The 26,808-nt window shown below is 41.6% G+C and overlaps 1 pseudogene across 1 annotated transcript in view; it reads right to left on the bottom strand.

Annotated features, from left to right (window-relative positions):
- LOC309555589 overlaps nt 1-15,789 on the bottom strand; it is a 22,438-nt pseudogene extending 6,649 nt beyond the window's left edge. The window contains exon 1 of the transcript in view: nt 15,703-15,789. The product of the transcript in view is annotated as an uncharacterized misc_RNA (transcript). The remainder of the gene's footprint in view (nt 1-15,702) is intronic.
- Between the last annotated feature and the right edge of the window lie 11,019 nt (nt 15,790-26,808).

The following is a 26,808-nucleotide window of genomic DNA, read 5'->3' as shown; positions in this document are numbered from 1 at the left end:
TGAGCATGCCCAGTCTTGCAAATCTGCTGTTTGTCGGCCGAATTCTGTACTGACTGGCGAACAATCGGCCGTTCTGGTGTTGGCCTACAAAAATTTTAAAGCATGCACATCAGATTCTTTTCGGCCGAAAATGCGCTGTCGGCTGTCGGAAGCATCATACTAACAAGCCTACAATCGGCCGATCGGTCGCCGGCCGAATATTTACGGCCGACAATCGGTACGTGTGTACGGGCCTATAGAACTCTGGCTAGAGTTTCTTTTTATCTTAAAGATGCTACTTGACCAGCCATATTTTCATTTTAACAGCTTAAACAGCACCTTAGATGTATGCCTAAGCAATTTCAATCTTCATTCATTCAATCTTCAATCTTAAATCAGAGGGCACAGTATCGACTTTCGAGCAATACAAGGAGGCAAATAAGAAAAGTAAACAAGAAATCAAGATGGCTAAAATCAACTTTGAGAGACAAATAGCGGAGGATAGTAAAAAAAACCCAAAGAAATTCTTTAAATATATCAACAGCAAAAAAACTAGGGCAGAGCATATTGCACACATAATTAACAATGATGGGAGGATGGTTACAGAGGACACTGAAAAAGCAACCGTGCTGAATGCTTTTTTCTCGTCAGTCTTTACGCAGGAAAAGGAGGGGTACACTGACCATGACTGTATGGTTAGTAGTAATACACAGGACTTGCCACTATGGCTAACAGAGGGTGAAATCAGGGAAAGGCTGGATAAACTCAACACAAACAAATCACCAGGCCCGGATGGCGTACATCCGAGAGTACTCAAGGAACTCAGTAAGGTTATATCCAGACCACTGTTCCTGATCTTTGCTGACAGTATTAGGACAGGAGATGTACCAGGGGATTGGAAGAAAGCTAACGTGATTCCGATATTCAAAAAGGGCCAGAGGCATATCCCGGGAAATTATAGGCCTGTCAGTTTGACATCAATAGTATGTAAACTTCTGGAGGGGATGATAAGGGACTATATCGTAGAGTTTGCTAAAGACAACAACATCATCAGTAGTAATCAGCACGGGTTTACAAATGGGAGTTCTTGTCAAACCAATCTATTAACATTCTACGAGGAGGTGAGCTGTGAGCTAGATAGGGGGAGACCAGTGGATGTGGTGTACTTGGATTTCGCTAAGGCGTTTGATACAGTTCCCCACAAGCGCTTAATTTATAAAATAAGATCTGCGGGTATCGACAGCAGGGTTTGCTCTTGGATACGGAATTGGCTTAAAGGGTGTGTCCAAAGAGTGGTAATAAACAGCGCATACTCAGACTGGTCTGAGGTAGTAAGCGGGGTGCCCCAGGGCTCAGTCCTGGGACCAACCTTGTTCAATTTATTCATAAACAACATTGAGGTCGGGATCAGTAGTTCGATATCAGTTTTTGCAGATGACACAAAATTGGCCAGAGCAATAACTGCACAGCATGAAGCAGATATCCTACAGAATGACCTGGACAAAATTACAGAGTGGGCAACGACATGGCAAATGAGGTTTAACGTGGAGAAGTGTAAGGTTTTGCACTTGGGGACTAAAAACATAAAAGCACAATACACGTTAGGAGGGGAACCCTTGGGGGAATCAAAAATGGAGAAGGATCTGGGAGTCTTGGTTGATGATAGATTAGGCAACAGCATGCAATGTCAAGCGGCAGCTGCCAAAGCCAGCAGAATATTAGCATGCATAAAGAAAGGGATGTATTCCAGAGACAAGACTATAATCCTTCCACTTTATAAAACTCTGGTCCGACCGCATCTGGAGTATTCTGTCCAGTTCTGGTCGCCAGTCCTCAGGAGGGATGTGTTGGAGCTGGAGAGAGTCCAGAGAAGGGCAACTAAACTAATTAGGGGATTGGAGGACCTTGACTATGAAGAGCGTCTACAATCGCTCGATTTATTCTCCCTGGAGAAGAGACGTCTGAGGGGGGACATGATAGCAATTTATAAATATCTTAATGGGGATCCCAGCTTAGAAAAAAAGCTGTTCATTCGAAGGGATTGCATGAGGACTCGAGGGCATACAATGCGATTAGAGGAGAAGCGTTTTAACCTCAGGCAACGTGGGGGGTTCTTTACTGTTAGGGCTACAAGATTGTGGAATTCTCTACCACAAGAGGTGGTTTCTGCGGGTAGTATGGTGGCTTTCAAAAGACTCTTAGACTTACATCTCAAGGATCAGAACATTCAGGGGTATGTGAGATGATTACAGCCACACACACCTACACAGGTTGAACTGGATGGACTATTGTCTTTATTCAACCTCACCTACTATGTATGTAACTATGTATGTAAGATGATAAAAGACCTAATTCTGTAGATTTGTTATTTCAATTAATAAAGAGCAACTCCTCTGTTGTTAAGAAAAAAAAAAATCCCCCCTGAGTGATCAATGTACATAGCAAGAATATTAACAAACTTTGTTGCAGAGTCCTACCTGTTTCTGCTCTGAAGAAAAGGCTGGTTGTTGTCTCCAGAGTGAATCTGAATGGGAGTGACTTTTTAATTATTAATCAGCTGATACACTTGCAGTGTTCTAATGAGAAACATGCAGAGTCTACATCCCTTTAGTGGAAGTAATTATCCTGTGGGATTATCTAATTAGTGTCGGTTCACACTATGGCGATCCGACTTCGGTGGCGACTAGTGAAGTTGCCGCGCACCGCGACTTCAGCGCGACTTGCACGGACTTCACATAATGGAAGTAAATGCAAGTCGCTCCGACTTCGGTCAAAAGTAGTGCAGGAACTATTTTCTAAGTCGGAGCGACTTCAGTCGCTCCTATTAGAATGGTTCCCATAGCACTGAATGGACCGCGACTTGTCAGGCGGCCAAGTCGCCTGACAAGTCTCGGTAGTGTGAACCGGGACTTAAACAAAAAACATTTATTTTGCAGAGATTGTCTCAAATTCAATTTATATCTTTGTCTTTTCAGAAAAACATTAAGCCAATCACACAAACTGCAAATGACATTTTGGGGGTGTGGAATACCTCCAGGTTGCCCTATTGCATTGAATTTAACAGAAAATGACAGCTCTGCAGATTGAAAAGGAAAGATCATTCTTAATAACATTCAGTTACAATATGACTTGTGTGGAAATTGTACAGTATATGCTATATTTTTTATTTATTTATTTGCTTTTTGTTTTTTCATATGAAAGAAATTGTTGTTAGTGAGTGACCATTTAAACATTTTATACAATGTTTGTTTCTAAAGTTACGAGATAGTGTTGTTTCAGGCAGGATTTTTGCTTTTCTTTTTTTTTTTTTTATATGTTTTTAGCATTTCAGCTCAGTGAAATTTGTTGCAGCTAACTAATGTCCAATATTAGCATTTGTCATGTGATTTTACCCCCTCAGCCAATCAAAAAATGTCTTTATTTTTCTAAGTCCAATAAGGTTTGCGTAGTTCTAAAAACTCTCTCTCTCTTGCCCAGTATTTGGAATTGGTTTATTTTTGGCTGTTAGAACCTTCTTCAAGTTGTTTTTTAGTTCACCTAGATTGTCTCTCCCTACTTTTTTTTTCAGTTTCAGAAAGTATTGTCTAAAGCTTAGGATAACAAAGACTTAAGGCCCGTACACACGTACCGATTGTCGGCCGTAAAGATTCGGCCGACGACCGAACGGCCGATTGTAGGCTTGTTAGTATGATGCTTCCGACAGCCGATAGCGCATTTTCGGCCGAACAGAATCTGTCGTGCAAGCATTAAAATTTTTGTTGGCCAACACCAGAACGGCCGATTGTTCGCCAGTCAGTACAGATTTCGGCTGACAGACAGCAGATTTGCAAGACTGGGCATGCTCAGAAAAGAAAAAAGACAAGGAAAGTTTGTGGGCCGCTCCAGTTGACGTCCCTCTGACGAAACGCGTAGGGCGGAGTCTCGTGCGTCTAACGTCACTTCCGGTTGTCGGCCGTGGAACGCGGAAGCATCCCGGCGCGCACCGTTCTTCTGATCCTGATCATCGTAACCAAACAGTGAGTGTACTGCGCTTTTTCCTGCATTACTATACGGATTATGCATTCACTATGGGGCCTTCTCTTTGTGTGAGCACCTAGGGCAATCATCACCGGCTCATGGCTGCTCCCCCGCAACGGAGAAGAGACCCCCTCCACATCGCTGTACAGGTCGTATCATTCTAAGCGCCACCTAGTGGCCTGTTTGGACTCTACATAACAGCATTTATCGATCACTTAATCACATTATGTTTGGCACATACACCAGGCAATTGTAATACACTTGTGGTTGTGGTACTTTTTTATTTAACACTTATCACTATTTTACCATTAAACCCTTGTTATTTACACTTATCACCATATTGGCTGTTGATTTGATAATTTGGATATACGCATTGTTTATACAATTTTTTTAAAGAGTTTTTCACCCACATTAATCGGTGATTCTTTGCAATTTGTGGGTTATTCAACTTTTTTTATTTTCTTCTTTTTTTCTATTTTATTTTTTATTTTCTTCACTCACGCCTGTTTGTGGCATTGTATTTTTCATCACTTTAAGGTAGCGCCAATACCAATCGTCACATTCTATTATTTTCACCCTCACCCTTGCACTTAAGGGTTGATTGGTGGCAGCTTACATCTTTTATTTCACACTCCCTTCATACATTATAGTCCGTAGCGCTGGTCATTCTTTCTTTATCATTAACCATCACATGACATCACTTCTGCAGTCGGCTGTTGTTGGCCGACAAAATTCGTGTGCAGTCTTTTGCACTTTTCAACAGACAAGACAGCCCTCGGACAAAAGACGGCCGATCGTTCGGCCGACGATCAGTACGTGTGTACGGGGCTTTATTGAGTTTATCTTTTGCTACCCATTCCTTCTGTATCAGAACAGCCAAGGAGGCTGATGATTTAGGCTTCCCTCCTGAAGTTATTAGAAGAACTGGCAGATGGGAGATTGATGGGTGTTGAATATATGCTCACAGATCCTTGTTCATTTCAGGATTTCTCTTTTTTCTTTTAAACCCTGGAAGGAAGAGAGCACCTTGTCCTAATTATTCAAAGAACTTATCTTTGGACACATCTTGTTAATGTTCATGGTTTTGAGGTTAGAGGGCTTAGATGGGGAAACTTTAAGGATCATATTCCGTGCTTATATTGTAAATGAAGGTCTCCAAATGCTTTATTTTCTCTTTACATTTTTATTTCCACTTGATTGCCTAATTTTCATTTAGAGATTGTTCCTCAATTGTTATAGTCACCCATGGGTGAATTCTTTTTGTTTGAACAAGATTAGGAGGGGTATTCATAGTGCCATTCAGAAATACGAGGAAGAAAGATTTGAATGAGCAGAGGCAACATTGATTGGATTAAATTGGTGGACTGTGAATTCACTTGCAGCTGCCAGCTGTTTAAGTCCCCGCCAGACCACCTGTGATGCAGTCCCAACAGTACCAACAGAGAGCTCTCCTTCCATTATGATCATCCCTGTAGTATTTGTTAACAAGATTGGTCATTCAGCATTATACTGGAGAGACAAAGTTAATTTTATTAAAAGCGGCCATTAAATGAACGGTGGGCCTTCGTTTTTTAAGCCTAGGCAATTTGGTTATTGTAGGTTTTAGGTTTAGAAATGGTGTATTTGTTTATTTATTAAGTTATTAGACACCGTGGCTGTTTAAAGTTATTAAACTACTTGTTATTTGTGTGTATGTATGTGTGTTTTTATTGTTTATTATTGATATTTTTAGCTCCCCTGACTCATACATGATCTATTTTTTATGAATTGAAGTAGAACTTGATGGCCTGTAGGTGGTGCTGTATCTGTTGCTGTTTTTTTTTTTTTTTTAATTTAAATGATTTAGGCTCTGTTCACATGTCAGCGTATGATCGCGGGCAGAACCGCCGCGGTTCCGCCCGCGATCCGGAGATTTATTGCAAATCGCGGGACGCCTAGCGTTGCCCGTTGATTTGCAATAGCTCCCCAAACGCCGAGCGATGTTGCCGCGATTTACGCCCGCCGAATCGCGGCAACATCGCGCAAACAAAATCGCGGGACGCAATACGCTCCAAAGAAGCTCTTGTACTTTTTTAGAGCGTATTGCGTCCCGCGATTTTGTTTGCGCGATGTTGCCGCGATTCGGCGGGCGTAAATCGCGGCAAAACATCGCTCGGCGTTTGGGGGGCTATTGCAAATCAACGGGCAACGCTAGGCATCCCGCGATTTGCAATAAATCTCCGGATCGCGGGCGGAACCGCGGCGGTTCTGCCCGCGATCATACGCTGACATGTGAACGGAGCCTTATAGTTATCCACTTCTGGACCGGAAGGATTTGCCCCCTTAATGACCAGGCCATTTTTTGTGATTCGGCACTGCGTTACTTTAACGGACGCTGTCCCTAAATGAAATTGTTGTCCTTTTTCCCCCATAAATAGAGCTTTCTTTTGGTGGTGTTTGATCACCTCTGCGATTTTTATTTTTTGCACCATAAACAAAAAAATAGCGACAATTCTGAAAAAAAAAAAAAAACAATATTTTCCACATTCTGCTTTATAACATTCCCCCCCCCAAAAAAGCAAAAATCAAATGTTTTCATCCTTTTAGACCAGTTTGTATTCTGCTACATATTTTTGGTAAAAAAAAATCCCAATAAGCGTATTTTGATTGGTTTGCGCAAAAGTTATCACGTCTAAAAACCAGGGTAAAGATTTATGTCATTTTTATTTATTTTTACTAGTGATGGAGGCGATCTGCAATTTTTAGCGGGACTGCGACATTGCGGCGGACTGGTCGGACCCCTAACTGACATTTTTGACACTTTTGGTGGGACCAGTGACATTACTGCAATAATCGGTGCTTAAAATATGCACTGTTACTGTTTTAATGACACTGGCAGGGAAGGGGTTTTAATAACACAACCCAGGAGTGATCAAAGGGTTAAGTGTGAGCCTAGGAGGTGTTTTCTAACTGTATGGGGGAGGGACTTGTGGAATCAACACAGAGACCTAAATAGGAGGATCACAGGCGCTCTGTGTTCATTCCAGAGGGAATAACGGTTTACAACAGCAGACCGTCTTTTACTCTCAGCGGGGAGCAATCGCGGGTGCCCGGCGGCAATCACGGCCGCCGCGAACCGGCATACCCATATGTCGGTTCGCGCAGCCCGGCCAGCCTGCCGCAGTATATCTGCAGCGGGCGGGCGGCAAGTGGTTAAATGAACGCTGGGCCTTCGTTTTTTAAGGCTAGGCTATGTGGTTATTGTAGGTTTTAGGTTTAGAAATGGTGTATTCCTTTATTTATTAAGTTATTAGACACCTTGGCTGTTTAAAGTTATTAAACTACTTGTTATTTATGTGTGTGTATGTATGTATGTATATATGTCTTTATTGTTTATTATTGATATTTTTGGCTCCCATGTCTCATACCATGTTCTTTTTTTTTGGATTGAAGTCGTACTTTATGGCCTGTAGGTGGTGCTGTGTCTGTTCCTGTTTTTTTTTTTTTTTTAATTTAAATGATATATAGTTATAATGTGTATTCTAGTTGTGAAATTGTAATGTTAAGGACATAACAGAAAATATATTTACATCGTTGATGCTTGTCCATTCAATTGGCTTCTCTTTTTATTTAAAATATTACAGACTTTTCAGTGCTTTTGAGACTAATGTTAATAAGCATGTTTTCACATTTGTCAGTACCAAGCGGGTAACACTAACAAAACTCTTCACCTTCTGTCTCAGCTTACAACGCGTTATTTACTCCAAACCCTACTCAACCATCTGCACACAAGATGCTGCTATGATTGTACCATATGTTGATTTTATGTAGGATTTTGCAGAGTTTTAAAGGGCCTCTATAAGTAAGATAGTGCAAGCTCAACTGATAGTTCACCTGATCTGAGGGTGTTATGCCTTATCATGTGCCTTAAGAATAATTCTAGGTATGGCACTTTTTACATATTTGCATCGGTCTGGCTCCGACCAATGTAACTATGCAAAAACCTTGTGCCGGGTTTTTAGGTAGCACATGGTGCTATGGCAAACCTTATGTATGTACTGTATGTGTGTGTATGTGTAACCACTGTAGGTTACCTTTTAGTTTACTTATAAGTGTTGTTTGTCTACCATATTCATGATGGTAAATAGGGTCACACATGCAGTTTTTAACTACTGCAAAGTGCCGTGTTATACATTGCCCTTAAAGTGGAGGCGGGGCAGTCTGGTGTTATTATGTTCGTTCTTGTGTCTTTCGACCATCTCCAGCATTCATCCAGGGCCGCTAATTCTTGAAGGGGGCCATGGTCATTACTATTGATTCTGCATGTGAACTACAGTAAACCCCCCTCCATTGCGGGGGTTACGTTCCGGACCCAGCCGCGAAAAGTGAAATTCCGCGAAATAGAAAAACCCTATTAAAATGCATTGTAGGCATGGTTTTTTTACTGTCACTGTACGTGTAGAAGCATTTTAAGGTCTTTAAACACACTTTTAAAACAATAGAAACTCATTTAAACACATAAAAGATACTTAGAGACAGAGCAAGAGCTATGAAAAACACAAAAATCTTTCATTTTTAATGATTTATATAGTAAAATAACATTACAAAAAAAAAACGCGAATTACCGGGACCGCAAAAACTGAACCGCAATGTAGCGGGGGATTACTGTACACTACATTTCTACCAACTTGCCAAAATATGGGATTGGAAGAAAAAAACACATATAATGGATTCAAACTAGGGATGAGCTCAAGCATGTTCGGTTCCCAGTCTGGAACCACCTGAGCTATCCTGCTTGGAAGCTGTTACTGTACATTGCCAGCCATATGCAACTGTGGCATTCCTCACCCTGTCCGCACTTATACACTATATTTTCAAAAGTATTGGGACACCTTACTTTACATGCACATGAAATTTAATGGCATCCCAGTCTTTGTCTGTGGGTTCAATATTGAGTTGGCTCACCCTTTGCAGCTATAACAGCTTCAACTCTTCTGGGAATGCTATCCACAAGGTTTAGGAGTGTGTCTATGGGGATATTTGACCATTCTTCCAGAAGCTCATTTGTGAGGTCAGGCACTGATGTTGTACGAGAAGGCTTGGTTCAAAGTCTCCGCTCTAATTCATTCAATAGACACACTCCTAAACCTTGCGGACAGCCTTCTCAGAAGACCTTTGGGATGATCTAGAGCGGAGACCGCAAGCCAGGCCTTCTCGTCCATATCAGTGCCTAACCTTACAAATGCGCTTCTGGAAGAATGGTCAAACATTCCCATAGACACACTCCTAAACCTTGTGGACAACCTTCCCAGAAGAGTTGAAGCTGCTATGGCTGCAAAGGGTTGGCTAACTCCATATTGAACCCTTCAGATTAAGATTAGAATGCCATTAAAGTTCATGTGCATGTAAAGACAGGCTTTCCAATACTTTTGAAAATATGGTGTATAAGTACAGACAGGGTGGGGAATGCCTCAGCTGCATATGGTTGGCAATGTGGAGTAACAGCTACCAAGCAGAACGGCCCAGGTGGGTTGAGACTGGGAACTGAACATGCTTGAGCTCATCCCTAGTTAGAACCCATTATATGTGTTTTTTCCCAATCCCATACTTTGGTAAGTTGGTAGAAAAGAAATGATCATTTGTATCGAACACCGCTTTCCTATAGCACTTGTTAAATTGTTCCTTTTTCATGACCATGGTCTACAAATGTAGCCCTAAGTATTATTATGAACAACAGTTTAGACTCCATTCACACTACCGCGACTTGTCAGGCGACTGGTCAGCCTGACAAGTCGCAGTCCATTGTGTGCTACGGGAACCATTCTAATAGGAGCGACTTAAGTCGCTCCGACTTAGAAAAAGGTTTCTGTACTACTTCTGGGCGACATCGGAGCGACTTGCATAGACATTCATTATATGAAGTCCGTGCAAGTCGCGCCGAAGTCGCGGTGCACGCGACTTCACAGGTCGCCCCCGAAGTCGCGCCCCGGTAGTGTGAACCGGCACTTTTAGTCCTGAAACATAATCTCAAGTATATATTAGAAAAAAAAAACAAAAAAACCTTGTTATACCATTTAGTAAAAACACTGTATGTAGTACATTCTCCTTTATTATGACAATGTATAATTTATGTGTGTAGGAGTGAATGGTCCCATTGTTTAGGAAATGTTTAATTCCCCGTTGTCTTCTGTATTTCAACACGAGACAGAACACCCACTGCTTTTATATACCATGAAATAATCTTTTTGTTTCAGTATAATTAGAGTTGCACATTTATTTATTCACAGTCAATTTGCAGGGGCCAAAGAAGAATCTGACATGTGTTTAAGATTCCGTTCTACAATACAAATGATTGTTTGCAAACTATCACAGCAGTTTGTATATATATTAATGTCATATAGTATGAATGCGTCTTTTATGTTATTGTCAGTCATTTGCAGTTTTTGACACATAGCTACATTCAGAGCACAAACTTCCATCTGCTCCGTATTTTCCTGTTCGGGTTAGGAGTGTGGAAGGCCAATAGATTTTAGATTTATGTAGCTCTTGCAATGTCATTGACTTTCAAAGATGAATGACAGAATCACTCTTCACTCCTACAAAAGGAGATTTACAACACTCAGCATGCCATGCGTGCCAATGGTTACCATGACATTCTGGGGTTGATTTACTAAAGGCAGATTGACTGTGCACTTTGCAAAGTGCAGATTGCACTCTGCAAGAGCAGTTGCTCCAGAGCTTGGTAAATAAGCTGAAGCTCTGCTGACTTCCATCATCCAATCAAGTGCGAAAAAAAATGAATTTTTTTTCCCTTGCATGTGAGCAAAATTAAGCTTTACCTCATTTACTACGCGTTGGAGCAAGTGCACTTGCAGCGTGCACTAGACATGTGCGGTTCGTTTTGTTCCAAATAAATATTCAGACACATTTTTTGTTATTCTGAGATTCTGAGATTCCTGAATACCTGAATTACAGTATAACAAAGTTTACTGAATGCTCCATATAACAAAACAAAATTCAAATTTTACATCAAAGTTCAGTCGAATTGAATTGACGAGTTTGAACTGTAAACATATTTCTGAAATCAAAGACACTGGGGTTGATTTACTAATACTGGAAAGCAGAAAAACTGGTGCAGCTCTTGTAGAGAAACCAATCAGCTTCTAAGTTTAATTGTCAAAGCTTAATTGAACAAGCTAAAGTTAGAAGCTGATTGGCTACCATGCACAGCTGCACCATATTTTGCTCTTTCCAGTTTTAGTAAATCAACCTCTGTGTGGGTTTTAGAGAACCATTTTGAAATAATGCTGCTTTTATTAAAGAGGTTGTAAACCTCAGATTTTTTTTTTTTCTTTCAAAAAAAGAACACCTAATGCATTGCATTGCATACTAGCTCATTATGAAATACTTACCTAAGAACGAAGCCCCGAAGTGCCGACCGCTCACCTCTCTCATGGGTGACATGTTGTGTCGCCCTTCTTCTGGGTTTGCGGCATCCGGCCATCTGATTGGCTGGAGCCATGATGACGTCACTCCCGCGCATGCGCACGGGAGCCAACGGTAATGGCACGGGGCTCTGAAGGAACGGCACGAGCTGCCGTTGCTTCAGAGCGCATGCGCCAGTGATGTCACTGGCTGCATGCAAATTAAATATCTCCTAAACGGTTGAAGTTTAGGAGATATTTACAGTACCTTTAGGTAAGCCTTAATATAGGCTTATCTATAGGTACAAGTTGCAGAGGAGGGTTTACTTAGTCTTCAAGACAAAGGTAATTTAATCACTTGCCGACCGCTTATTATATATATATACGGTGGCAGGGTGGCTCGTACAGGCAAAACAACGTATGGATACATTGTTTACTTGGTGGCAGCTAGATGGCGAGCGCGCACCGTCGCGCTCCTGCCCCCGATCATCAGCGGGGAATCTGATGCGTGTGTCAGGCGGCTCCGATTGCTGGCTGACACCCGCGATCTTTACCCGCTGAGAGAGAAGGATGGTCGGCTGTTGTAAACACAGCCGACCGTTCTTCTCCCTGGAATGGTCATAGAGCTTATGTGATCCTTCTATATAGGATCTCATGTCTCTATGGTAATTTCAGAAGCCACGCCCCCCCAGTTAGAATCACTCCCCTAGGCTAACATTTAACCCCTTGATCACCTACAGGGTTAACCCCTTCCCTGCCAGTGTCATTATTACAGTAACAGTGCACATTTTTAACACTGATTACTGTAGTAATGTCACTGGTACCCCCAAAAGTGTCGAAAATGTCAGTTAGGGGTCCGCCCCAATGTTGCAGTCCCGCAAAAAATCGCAGATCGCAGCCATTACTAGTAAAAAACCCCCCAAAAAACAATAAAAATTACATAAATCTTACCTGTAGTTAGTAGACGCGATAACTTTTGCGCAAACCAATCAAAATATGCTTATTGCGATTTTTTTTTACTAAAAATATGTAGCAGAAAACATTGGGCTAAAATGTTAAAAAAATTAGATTTTTAAAAAAAATTTTTTGAGAATGTCACATAGCAGAATGTAAAAAATATTGTTTTTTTTTTTTTTCAAAATTGTCGCTCTTTGTTGTTTAGCGCAAAAAATAAAAATCGCACAGGTGATCAAATACCACCAAAAGAAAGCTCTATTTGTGGGGAAAAAAAGGACGCCAATTTTATTTGGGTACAGTGTCACACGACTGCGCAATTGTCCGCTAAAGTAACAAAGTGCCGAATTGCAAATAGGGCCTGGTTATTAAGGGGGCAAATCCTTCCGGTCTTAAAGTGGTTAAAGAGCCATTGTAATCATGTGATAAAGATTTTTCTTTTGTTTGTTCACTTTGCCACATTCGAATCGGAAAAAAAAAACTGAAGTGTTTGATTCGACTGATTCAAAATGTATCTTTTGCAAAGTGCACAGTCTAGTTGCTTTAATAAATCAACCCCTCTGTGTACTGCTATCTGAGGCATTAGGTAATAATACCACCCTTACTCCCCCAAAAGCAAAGAACACAGAGTACAATGGAAATGCTAGGAGGTGATATGAGGACATTGGGGTTTATTTACTAAAGCATGTTCACTTTGCAAAGGTAGATGTACTTTCCAAGGGAATTTGCCTTTAAGCTTAATGAATGTGGCAAGAATACCCAATCACGTGCAAGAAAAATAAAGAATTTAGCCTTTTTCCTTGCACATGATTTGATGATGGAAGTCAGCAGTGTCACCTCATTTACTAAGCTCTGAGGAAAATTTCCACGCAAAGTGCAACTTCCCTCAGCAAGTGAACTGTCTATTTGCCGTTACTAAATTAACTCCACTGTCTCTGTTCTAAAAAAATGAAGGTACTGCCAATGCCCTGATTCTCATTTTTATCTCATAGAAGGGATGGCATTGAGTAAAGCAGACTTACAGTTCAACGTGTTGCTTCCAGTGGAAGTCTGAGGAGAGCAGATAGAAAAAAGGGCCTGTGTCGATGAGCTTTTTGCTTCGAAAGAAACACTGGGGTCCTAGATGACCAAGTCAACACCACATCCCAGAAGGGGACAATTTTAAGGGAAATAGAAAACTAGTGGGACTTTAAAGGTGTTGAACCTCCTCTCAATATAATTATCAGTACACAATCATTGATTAAACAACGTCTTTACTGTATAAAAATTAAAAGCTATAAAGCTAGGGTTTACATCCCCCCCCCCATAGAGACAGAAATAGAAAACATGGTGATAACACATCATCATTACTCAAACACACCCCTGAAGATAGAGACCCCTCCTTATGTATGTAAATAGTGTAATAACAATGATGATTTAGGATAACCTCATATATATATATAAAACATCACACAAGGAGGGAAAGACTCCTTCCGACGTGTTTCGCCTTTGTCAGCTTATTCAAGGGCTTAAAGGACTGCAGTAACAGTGGGTTACTGAAAAAGAAAAAAAAAATACACATACATAATATATATTAACAAAACATATTCTTCATCATCAAAAATCTCTCCCATTTAATGCATGTTCATCATATCGACTTACAGTTCAACATGTTGCTTTCAGTGGAAGTCAGATAGTAATAAGGGCCTGTGTCGATGAGCTTTTGTTCACTTCAAAGGGGTTTTGACCTGCAGTTGACCTTCTTCTAATCTGCACTGTTTTAAGTTGGTTTTGCATTCCCATAGACTTGTGAAGGAATGCAAAACCAACTTGAAACAGTGCAGATCAGAAGGAGGTCAACTGCAGGTCAAAAGCACATGTGAATGAATTCTGAATAAACTCAAAAGTGTTGATCAATCAACGTGGGTGCAACCAGCCTGTGGGATTTTACATGCGATTATTGCTAGCGGTTATTATAGCGGCTACCAGTAATCACTATGTTCTCCCAGCGGGAGCCATCCCTACCAGGAGAACACAATGGGGTTTATTTACTAAAGGCAAAGCCACTCTGCATTAAAGTGCACTTGGAAGTGCAGTTGCTGTAAATCTGAGGGGGACATGCAAGGAAACTTAAAAACAGCATTTTTGCTTGCACATGATTGAATGATAAAAAATCAGCAGAGCTTCCCCTCATTTCGATCTTCCCCTCAGATCTACAGTGACTGCACTTCCAAGTGCACTTGCAGTACACTTGTTAGGCTAAGTAAATTCGCCTTTAGAAAATAAATCCCAATGGCTCCGCGGAAGGCATTGACTGTGTCGATGGGGGAATCAAACGATTTTCACTCCGTCTATGACCGGCTTTAAACAGATGTCAAACTAATGTTATCAACACAAACCCAGAGCCCATTAGCACAGGCCCTAATGGAGATAAATGGACAATTATTCGGAAGGGTTAGGGCTCTTTCACACGGGCGCTCCGTATGTCCGCAAATCATCCTATTTTTTTGCGGATGATTTACGGACATAATGTAAGTCAATGGCATTGTGGATGTCAGCGGAATACCATCCGCTGACATCCGATTTTCTTCCTTTCAGTTTTGTTCCATTTTTTGGAACCCTAATTTTCCTCCGTTCAAAAAACGGAAAGGAAGGAAAATCGGATGTCAGCGGTGTCATCCGCTAACATCCGCAATGCCCATAGACTTACATTATGTCCGTATATCATCCGCAAACGTATGGGATGATATGCGGACATACGGAGCGGATGACACAAATGTCATCCGCTGCGTGAAAAAAAAAAAAGTGCCGGAGCGGATCACAATGCGGTCGGCTCCGTGTGAAAGACCCTTAGGAGGGAAAAAAAACAATCACAGTGGGGGTTATTTACTAAAACTGTAGAGGGCAAAATCTGGTGCAACCTTGCATAGAAACCAATCAGCTTCAAGGTTTTATTGCCAAAGCTTAATTGAACAAGCTGAAGTTGGAAGCTGATTGGCTACTATGCACAGCTGCACCAGATTCTCAGTACACCAGTTTTAGTAAATTGCCCCCAGTGCCTCTTACCACCATTTTCCTCTCTAAAATGGAGTGTGGGGATGGAGTTTGAGTGAATCTAATGGCAGAGGAAGCCGGTGGGGAAAACAAGTCTGGACATTCAATGCAGTTTTTGTGCAAAAGTCGGAGTCGGTGAAAGGAATTGGAGTAAGAACAAAAACTTCAAAACAAGGTGTTTTCTTTGTGCTTTATAAATGAGCTGTAGAGGATTTCTTGTAATATTACAGCTATATTGTGAGATAAATGTGGTTTTATTTACACAACAGATTATGAAATGTGCTATGTGATCCTACTGCATATAGGGCTTACCTACTGTGCAGTCATCTGCCATGAAACTCGTGATATTTTGTCTTTTTAATAGCTGGTGATAGGAGCAGCAGCCACAACGTATAGTATACATTTTGCCAATATTTGTTTGGAAATTGAACTGCCACATTTCATCTGGTGCTATACACAAAATACACAAAATAGCATTAAACACCGTTTAAGAGACAAAACAAAATACGAAATAAGCGGTAGCCATGTATGAGCTCAAGAAGTAGAAGGGAGGATGGAAATATGTATATCCTGAACGAATAGCATACCCTTTTCAGTTTAACCACTTCTGGACCAGAAGATTTTCCCCCTTAATGACCAGGCCATATTTTGCGATTCGGCACTGCGTTACTTTAACGGACAATTGCGCGGCCGTGCGACGCTGTACCCAATTAAAATGTATGTCCTTTTTTCCCACAAATAGAGCTTTCTTTTGGTGGTGTTTGATCACCTCTGTGATTATTTTTTGTGCAATAAACAAAAAAAGAGCGACAATTCTGAAAAAAAAAAAAAAATATTTTTCACTTTCTGCTATATAACATTCCCCCCCCAAAAAAGATTTAAAAATCAAATTTTTTTTACATTTTAGGCCAATTTGTTTCTGTTACATATTTTTTGGCAAAAAAATTGCAATAAATGTATTTTGATTGGTTTACGCAAAAGTTATCGCGTCTACGGGAAAGATTTATGTCATTTTAATTTTTTTTTTCTACTAGTAATGGCGGCGATCTGCGATTTTTAACGGGACTGTGACATTGCGGCGGAAAGATTGGACCCCTGACTGACATTATTGACACTTTTGGGGATACCAGTGACATTACTGCAGTAATCAGTGCTATAAATATGCACTGTTACTGTAAAAATGACACTGGCAGTGAAGGGGTTAATTTTATTGGAGAGGGGGGGGTTAATATATGCCTGGTGCTTACTGACGTGTATGGGGGGAGGTGACTGTGTGACACAAGGACAGATCCAGGGTTCAGCTATGCTGAACACTGCAATCTGACCCTGCCTGTCACTTCGGAGATCCACCCGCTTGTGTTTACACAAGCGGGCGGATCTCCACACACGATTCGACATTTTCGACACTTTTGGGGGGACCAGTGACATTACTACAGTTATCAATGCTAAAAATATGCACTGTTACTGTGATAATGACACTGGCAGGGAAGGGGTTAACATTGTGGGTGATCAAGGGTTAAATGTGAGCCTAGGGGAGTGATTCTAACTGTGGGGGGGGGGGTGGCTTGTGAAATGATCATAGAGACCTGTGTTCCTATATAGAAGGATCACAGGGGATCTATGATCATTCCAGGGAGAAGAATTGTCGGCTGTGTTTACAACAGCTGACCGTGTTCGCGGGAGTCAGGCGGCAATCAGAGCCGTCTGACCCGGGCTTTGGCTTCCCCGCTAAGCTAGCCCCCTAGCTCCCTGCTCGCAACCAACGTAGCCCTACATGCAGGAGAGCCACATTGCCGCAGTAAATAGGCGGCGGCTGGTCGGGAACCGGTTAAGAGACAAAACAAAATACAAAATAAGTGGTAGCCATATATGGCTCAAGAAGTAGAAGGGAGGATGGAAATATGTATATCCTGAACAAATAGCATACCCTTTTCAGTTTAAGGAACAAATATAGTTAAAGAGACACTTGCAAAGTGATACTCTGCGGTTGATTTACTAAAGGCATATAGACTGTGCACTTTAGACATGTGCATGATGAAAAAATTGGTTTCGTTAAGCTTAGATTCATTAATCTAGTCATTTATTTTAGTTAAATTCATTTGATTCATTCAATTCATATTCGGGATTTGTATTCGGAAATCGTTGCATGTCTTTTTCAAATTCTCTTCAAATTCACCGATTTTTTTCGAATCTATAAATTTTGAATCCGTCAAATCAAATACCTTAGATTTTTTTTTTCGATTCAAATGTGGCAAAGTGAACAAACAAAAGAAAAATCTTCATTAAATGATTACAATGTATCTTTAAATTACATCACTTTGGCATTACATCAGAAATATGTTTACAGTTCAAATTCGACTGGAATTGGATGTAAAATTCAATTCAAATTTAGTTTCATTATTCAGAGCATTTGGTGAACTTCGTTAATACTGTAATTCAGGTATTCGGATATATCCGAATCTCAGAATAACAAAAAATGTGTCCGGGTATTTATTTGGAACAAAACGAACCACACATGTCAGCGCACTTTTGCAGTTGCTACAGAGCTTAGTAAATAAGGTAAAGCTTCACTTTGCAAAGAGTACCCAGGCACATGCAAGGGTGCAAGGAAAATTAAAGAAAGCTGCATTTTTGCTTGCACATGATTGGATGATGGAAGTCAGCAGAGCTTCAGCTTATTTACTAAGATCTGGAGCAACTGCTCTTGCAGAGTGCAACTGCACTTTGCAAAGTGCACAGTCTATTTATCTTTAGTAACAGTTTAGTAAGATTCAACCCCTGTGTTTTTAAAGCCTCCGCCCCAGTTATACTCATGATACCCCTACTGCTCCTACTTCCACTGCCGCCGGATAGAAATCTCAATGCTTCTGAGAATAGGGGAGCGTGTCACCTCCCATTGACAGTGCAAGGGTCTAGTGGCCAATGGCTAGGCCCAAGCACTGTCACATGTCAGAGAGGGCATGAGATCACAGATAATGTGACTATACTGTAACTGGAGCGGGAGGGCTTTAGAAACATGGCTGAATTGCCAAATTGACAGTGTCTAAAACAAAATATCCTAACCTAACACCGCCTCTTGGTTCCTTGATTTAAAAAGTATATGTTACAGATATCAGATTTATGGTGGTAATTTGGCTTCCATAGAATGCCAGAGGTTCAGCTTTGTTTTCATCCTCCGCTTTCCTATATTCTTCTGCTGTTCCGCAGTTGAGCTGATCCCTTCCATAAAAAATAATGAGAGACTCGGGAGACAGCCCGCTATTTTCTATAGCAGTTGCAGAGCTTGTAAAGAAAGCTGTGGCTCTTAGCAAGCATTAGGTGTGAATCTAAATTATGGAATGTCATTTACTTTTATGATGAAGAGTCCATTGGAAGTCATCAAGGGATATTTTATTTTTTTTGTTTGTTTGTTAGTACACCTATTCTTCAAACAGTTCTATAAAATTGCTCAGTAAATACAGTGGTAAATACACAAGATCTTTGGAATAAATGTGCATATAAAGCACACAAAGTTACCAAGACTAAAGCAAACTTGAATTGTTCGAATTTAAAGTGTAACTCCACTTTTGTTGAGAAGAAACATTCCCCTCTGGGTGATCTATGTACATTGCAGAGATTTTAACAAACTTTGTTGCAGATTCCTAAGTTTTGATATTCTAAAGAAATCATTGTTTGTTCCTCTGTGCTGAGTGGGTCTAATGGGAGTGGTTTCATAATGATCTATCAGCTGTGGCAGCTGCAGGGCTCTAATGAGGAAAGCTGCTGGGCCTGCATCCTTTTAGAAGTGTTTCTATTGGGAGTATCTCACCAAAAATTTAATTTTTGCTGCAGGGGATGCCTGAAATCTGACTTGTATCTTAGGCAGACTTCTGGGAAAATTGGTGAGCCAATCACACAAGCAGAAAATGATGTTTCTGGGGTGTGGTCAGTACACATTCTGTATACAGAACAGCTCCAGGTAGCCATATTGCATTGCATTTTCAGAACATTACAACAGCTGCAGATTGAAAAGTAAAGGTAATTTTTAATAACATTCAATTACAATATGATTTGTGTATCGCAATTGTATACGCTCTATTGTTTTTTCTTTATTTGCTGATTTCTATCCCCACGAAAGTGGAGTTACCATTTAAATGTTCCCCTGTGTCACAGTAAATTAGAAACACATAAAAAAAATATATATATATATACATATACCTTTAGAGCCCATTTATACCTGTCCTCCATTCGTATTTGCTTTGTGCCACCCAATAACGTTCATTTTGTCAGGGGCATTGCTAGGATTGTAAAAAACCTGGGGCTCCCCTGCTGTACCCTAAAGGAAACAATTATGCAGTGCACCCGTGCACCCATCATACTGAAGCAAATGGTGAGTGTATAAGGCTTTAAAGTGGAAGGATAAAATAGAGCCTAAGTCTATTTGCAAATATCCCACAGTGCTTGTACTTACAACATATGGAGTATGTAATGTATAATATAGCATATAACGTTCAGGGGTCAGGAGTATGTAATATACAGCCCAGAGTAGAGAGGGCAGAGGTACAGAGTACAATATGCACTGAGTCGAGGGGTCGGGGTCTGTAGTGTATAGTATGCAGGGGTCAGGAGCATACAATCCACAAAATGTGGGGGCAAGTAGTAGTATGTAATGCAAAGAATGTAGGGGTTAGGGGTATGCAGCTCACGGTGTGCAGGAGTACTGAATGCAGAGTTTGCAGGGATCAGTAGTGTGTACCACAGGGCAGGGATCAATATTATGTTTTGTACATAGTGCAGAGATATTTGTAAGTAATGCACCAGTGCAAGTGTCAAAATTTTGGGTCAGTAGTATGTAATACATGAAGCAAAGGGGTCAGTAGCATGCAACCCACAAAGGGCAGGAGTCAGACGTATGTAATGTTCAGAATACCGGGGACAGCCTATGTATTGTACCCCCCCCCCCCCCCCAAAACAAATCTCCATCCCCTGAAAAAAAACAGCCCCTCATTCTTTCCAAGCAAAAATCCTACTCTCAGCACAAATCTTCCCCTCCCAAGCAAACCCCACCTCCTCACAAAAGCTCTTCTCTCCCCATCAGAAACCTTTACCCTTCAAGAAAAACCATGCTCATCCCCATAAGCCGGAACCCAGCACCCCTTAATATATCAATAAACTCTCTTACTCCCATCAGTAAAAATCCCCCACCCTTAAGAAAACATAGTCAGGCCCACACTAAAAATTCCCTTTTTCCAAAAAAAAAAGACCTCCTCATGTCTGTCAGCAAAATTTCCTCCACGCGCTAAGAAAACTTCCCTTCACACCAGTCTGCAAATATAACCCAGCTCTTAAAATGGCTAAAAACCTATGAAATGTGTCTACAAGGGGGGGACGGGCCCCTGCTTGTAGACAATAATCGGGGCAATATGTTCCAGACATAATTGTACACTGTGGGCGCCACCCACCCCCACCACTAATTGCAGGCATCATGTCAGTCGGGACATTATACACTCACTATGCCTGAGTGAGCACTCACTGCTACTGGCACAGCGCTTCGCTCATTCCTCCAAGCAGATCAATGTCGGGTGGAGGAGAAAGTCTGCTGATCAGCTGATGGGCCAGTAGAGTGAAGGGGGAGGAGATCTCCCCTGCGTGAGCCAATGTAAAGACAGAGTCCCCACATCGGTAGAGCTGCTACTGGAGGCACTGTGAAGCCTGGCTGAGAGCGTGAGCAAGGCGAGGGATCGACTGACACTGGGAACAGGTGAGTGCCAGTGTCACCATCCCATCCCCCTCACCATGCTTCTGCCACTGATCCTATCCCCCTCATGATCCCTCTGCCACTAATCCCATCCCACCCACCATCCCATCTCCCCACTATCCCTCTGCCCCTGATCCCATCCCTCCCACCATCCCTCTGCCCCTGATACCATCCCTCCACCACCATCCCATCCCCCCACCATCCCTCTGCCCTGATCCTATCCCTCCACCGCCATCCCATCCCCCCACTATCCCTCTGCCCCTGATCCCATCCATCCCACCATCCCTCTGCCCCTGATACCATCGCTCCACCACCATCTCATCCCCCCATTATCCCTCTGCCCCTGATTCCATTCCTCCCTCCATCCCTCTGCCCCTGATACCATCCCTCCACCACCATCCCATCCCCCCACCATCCCTCTGCCCTGATCCTATCCCTCCACCGCCATCCCATCCCCCCACTATCCCTCTGCCCCTGATCCCATCCATCCCACCATCCCTCTGCCCCTGATACCATCGCTCCACCACCATCTCATCCCCCCATTATCCCTCTGCCACTGATCCCATTCCTCCCACCATGCTATCCCCCCCACCATCCCTCTGCCACTGATCCCACCCCTCTATCCCCTCCCCCCCACCATCCCTCTGCCCCTGATCCCATCCCTCCACCACCATCCCATCCCCCCCACTATCCCTCTGCCCCTGATCCAATCCCTCCACCACCATCCTATTCCCCCCACCATCCCTCTGCCACTGATCCCATCCCTCCATCCTTTCCCCCACCATCCCTCTGCCACTGATCCCATTCCTCCCACCATGCTATCCCCCCCACCATCCCTCTGCCACTGATCCCACCCCTCTATCCCCTCCCCCCCACCATCCCTCTGCCCCTGATCCCATCCCTCCACCACCATCCCATCCCCCCCACTATCCCTCTGCCCCTGATCCAATCCCTCCACCACCATCCTATTCCCCCCACCATCCCTCTGCCACTGATCCCATCCCTCCATCCTATCCCCCCACCATCCCTCTGCCACTGATCCCATCCCTCCCACCATCCATCTGCCACTGACCCCCCCCCCCCCATGACACTGCCACTGATCCCATTCCTTCCACCACCCCTCTGCCACTGATCCCATTACTCCACCCCCATCCCCCATCCCTCTGCCAATATGTGTTGCCGTGTTTGGGTGTATTTATATGTACAGGTGTCTACATTTATATTCTTAGCCCAGCCAGGTGTGTCAGAGAATACCGAGCTGTAAGCAGAGCCATGGGCACAAGAACAGAGGATCTGACACATCAAACAGCTCGTTCGGGGGAAGGTGCTACAAATAATTGCATAAAAAATGTCAGTAAAACAAAAGTTCAAGAACACAAAACAAATGTATAACTAAGTAAATGACAAGTCAATAAAATATACCTTTTGGATAGACTTCGTCTGAGTCAGGGAAGTAAACACATTCATGAGCTATTACTATATAATACAGATCCAGGTTCCATACAGATATGAAAGTATTAAGATTAAGCTATGAGCTGTTACTGCTGCAACAGACAGAGAACTATTGGTGGCCTACATTTGCAAAGAAAAAAAAAATGCCATAACTCAGTGTCAGTGAAGCTGCAGAATATAATGAGTCAGCTGTTCAAGATTCCCGACACATTCCAAGTGCCCTTTGTAGTCTGCATAAGTTACAATAACAACAGCAAAGGTTGCCTAAAAGATCTCATTTATAACATGTACCTTAAAGAAACAACAATGATTGTATAGTTTCTTAGTATCTCAAAGCTAAACAAAACCCAGATAAAAATGAAGATATGATCTCATTGAATAAATGTATACATACAGGAATAAATATATATTCCACTCATTTCTATGGGAGAGGGACGGTCTGCATTAGAAGCCAATCAGGTTCCGCTGCATGCACATACAGTATGCTCACAAGAAACAGACATACAAGAGGTGAAGGTAATATGAGCAGAGTGATAATCTCCTTAGTGCACTGCTGCTCTTTCACTGTCCAGTCAATAGGCTGAAGGGGTGTTTTGACCAAAAATGTAATATTAGCAATGCTCTACCTCACGGACCCAGGACTGGAATTCCCAGTGCTAAGGCAACAGTGTTGATATGGACAATACCGAGCTGCTGGCTTTTTTTTTTTTTTTGTTAGGTGAATGTTTTGTCCAAAGCTCCTAACCAGATTATAATCCTGATGCTATGAAGGTTTAAAGGAGTTGTAAAGTCAGGAAGGTTTTTTTATCTTAATGCATTCTTTGCATTAAGATAAAAAGCCTTCTGTTTGTAGCAGCTCCCCCTCCCAGCACCCCTATTACTTACCTGAGCCCCCTCTCTGTCCAGTGATGTCCACGAGCCCCTCAGCCGCCCTGGGACTCTCCCTCCTGATTGACTGAGATACAGCCACGGTGCCATTGGTTCCTGTGGCTGTCAAAGTCAGTGAGCCAATCAGGGGAGAGAGGGGGCAGGGCCAAACTGCACCTTCATGTCTGAATGGACACACGGAGCTTGGCTCCAGTGCCCCCATAGCAAGCTGCTTGCTGTGGGGGCACTCAAAAGGAGGGGGGGGAGCAGGAGCAGGAACAAGGGACCTGAGACGAGGAGGATCCGGGCTGCTCTGTGCAAAACCACTGCACAGAGGAGGTAAGTATAACATGTTTCCAGTTTTTTTTAAAAAAAAATAACACTTTACAATCACTTTAACCACTTAAGCCCCGGAGGATTTGGCTGCTCAAAGACCAGGGCCTATTTTGCGATTTGGCACTGCGTGACTTTAGCGGACAATTGCGCGGTCATGCGGCACTGTACCCAAATGAAATTGACGTCTTTTTTTCCCCACAAACAGAGCTTTCTTTTGGTGGTATTTGATCACCTGTGCGATTTTTACTTTTTGCTCTATAAACAAAAAAAAATAACAACAATTTTGAAAAAATAACAATATTTTTCACATTTTTTTAAATGAATTTCTCAAAAAAAAAAGTAAAAATCAAAATTTTTAACATTTTAGGCCAATTTGTTTTCTGCTACATATTTTTGGTAAAAAAAATCGCAATAAGCGTATTTTGATTGGTTTGCGCAAAAGTTATTGCGTTTACTAACTACGGGAAAGATTTATGTCATTTTTTTTTTTTTTTATATTTCTTTATTAAATTTTCCAGGTAAAAAATTATTTACAACACTCCAATCGCTGGAGAATTTTTTCATATACATTTTACACATATTACCTTTTATCCCTTTTTTTTCCCCCCCTCCCTTCCTTATCCCTCCCCCCCCCCCCCCCGTCTCTTCTTATCATTCGACTCCTATTATTTCTCTGTATTCCCTTGTGTCCTTAAACTCTTGCCACTCATCCCAAATCTCCTCTTCATTCCCCTGTTCTTCCTCCTCCCAGGTCCTCAGCTGCTCCAACTTTCTTATTTTCTCTACTTTTAACAGCCATTCTTTCCTGGAGGGGGCCTCTTCTTTTTGCCAATTAAAGGGAATCAAGCTCTTAGCTGAGTTTAATAAGTGAGGGAGTAATGTTTTTTTATATTGTTTCACTGACATATGGGTTCCATGAAACATGCATTTCCAAGGATCCAAGGGAATATCTATTTTAGTAATTTTACTTATTAATTCTATAACTTCACTCCAGAATACTTTAATTTTTGGGCACTCCCACCATATATGGGCTATAGTCCCTACCATCTGACATCCCCTCCAGCAAAGTCTTGAACTCTCTACCTGAATTCTTCCCATCTTATCAGGAGTGTTGTACCACCTTGTGATCAATTTATAGTTCATCTCCTCCGTGTTGGTGTCTATCGCGGATTTATGTACTAATTGAAGGCTCTTATCCCACTGTTTGTTGTTACTACACGGGCCGAGGTCTCTTTCCCATTTTTCTTTTAATGTTATTCCTCTCTCTTTTGTTATTGTTAATAGTATTTTATACACATTCGAAATATTGTTTATTATCTTATCTTTAAGACATAATTGCTCAAGAGGGCGGAGGTCGTTTTTATCTCTCAATGGCTGCGGTAGTGACAATGTGAAGTGCTTTAGTTGGATATACCTCCACTCATTTATCTTCCAGTTTTCTTTCCTTTGTTTCAGCTCCGCCAAGGTTATAATTTTCCCCTTCTCTACTATATCCCCTAATTGTGCTTCTCCTTCTTCTATCCATTTACCCAATTCCTTCTCTTCCCCTGGTGCAAAAAATTTTGTGCCCTGTAACGGGATCAGTGGTGAATTGTGTTTCCAATTTTCTTTTTTATGTATATTATCCCAAACCTTAATAGCATGTCTTGTGATTATATGCGTGTTAGTGTCCAGATTTCTAAACCTCTCAGGTATCCATATAACTTTTGCTAGGTGTGTACCACTCATCGTGCTTTCTATTACCACCCAATTTCTATCATTATTTTTTTTTGTCCATTCTATCACCCTTGTGAGTATTGCTGCAAAATAATAATTTTTAAAGTCGGGTAGGGCTAGTCCCCCTTGTCCCTTACCTTTACATAGTGTAGTGTACTTTACCCTTGGCTTTTTGTATTTCCAAATAAAGCGGGATATTAATCTTTTCAGTGTTTTAAAAAATACTTGAGGTAATGAAATCGGAATCATCTGGAATTTATATATAATTTTTGGCAGGATTATCATTTTTATCGTATTTATTCTCCCTATCCAGGAAAAAATTCTCGGAGATAATCTATTTAATTCTGATCTTACTTCATTCAGAAGTTCTAGAAAATTTGTTTTGTAGAGTTTTTCTGGAGTTGGGGTTAATTTTATCCCTAAGTATTTAATCTCATCTTTTCTCCAGTTGAACTGAAATTCTTTTTTTAACATCTCCTCTTCTTGTTTAGGGATATTAATATTTAATATTTCTGATTTTTTTTGATTAATTTTTAAATTGGATAGTTCTCCATATTGTTTCATTATTTTAATTATGTTGGGCAAAGTAATCCTCGGATTACTTATGTAAAGCAGGATATCATCTGCAAAGGCAGATACCTTATGCTCCACTTTATGTCATTTTTATTGTTTTTTTTTTTTAACTAGTAATGGCGGCGATCTGCGATTTTTTTTTGCGGGACTGCGACATTGCGGCGGACAGATCAGACCCCTGACTGACATTTTTGACACTTTTGGGGGTACCAGTGACATTACTACAGTAATCAGTGCTATAAAAATGCACTGAACAAATCCCAAGTAGTCCAGCGCTGCTACTAAACTTGTAATTAAGTGTAAAAAGTGCATTTGTGCAAAAGTGCCAAAATTAACAAACAAATTGAATTAAGTCCAAATAAATATACATCAAATCAATTAATCAAATGCTTGTAATAAAATCAGTCCAATGTATCACAAGTGTCCATAAATGTACTTCACCATGGATTGCATTCTATTCTATTTTCATGAGGGAACTCTGGACATAAGGATGGCTGTCGTAAAGGATCTCTCCAACTGAGTGATATATTCCAAGCTGGGTCCCCAAGAAGTTGTGACCACATCAAAGGATTTACACTCTCCGCTAGTTGTCCAGGGACTTGTGGTAAGTGGGGAACCTCAGGGGGAGCACTGGCACTTTACTGCACAAGTGAAGCACTGAAGCACTTTCCTTATCCACATTTATGGACACTTGTGATACATTGGACTGATTTTATTACAAGCATTTGATTAATTGATTTG

The sequence above is a fragment of the Pelophylax lessonae genome (genome assembly GCF_965119305.1).
Source record: "Pelophylax lessonae genome assembly, chromosome: 5".
Taxonomy (NCBI): domain Eukaryota; kingdom Metazoa; phylum Chordata; class Amphibia; order Anura; family Ranidae; genus Pelophylax; species Pelophylax lessonae.
Note: the sequence above shows the minus strand (reverse complement) of the source record. Positions and strands in the feature narration are given on the sequence as shown.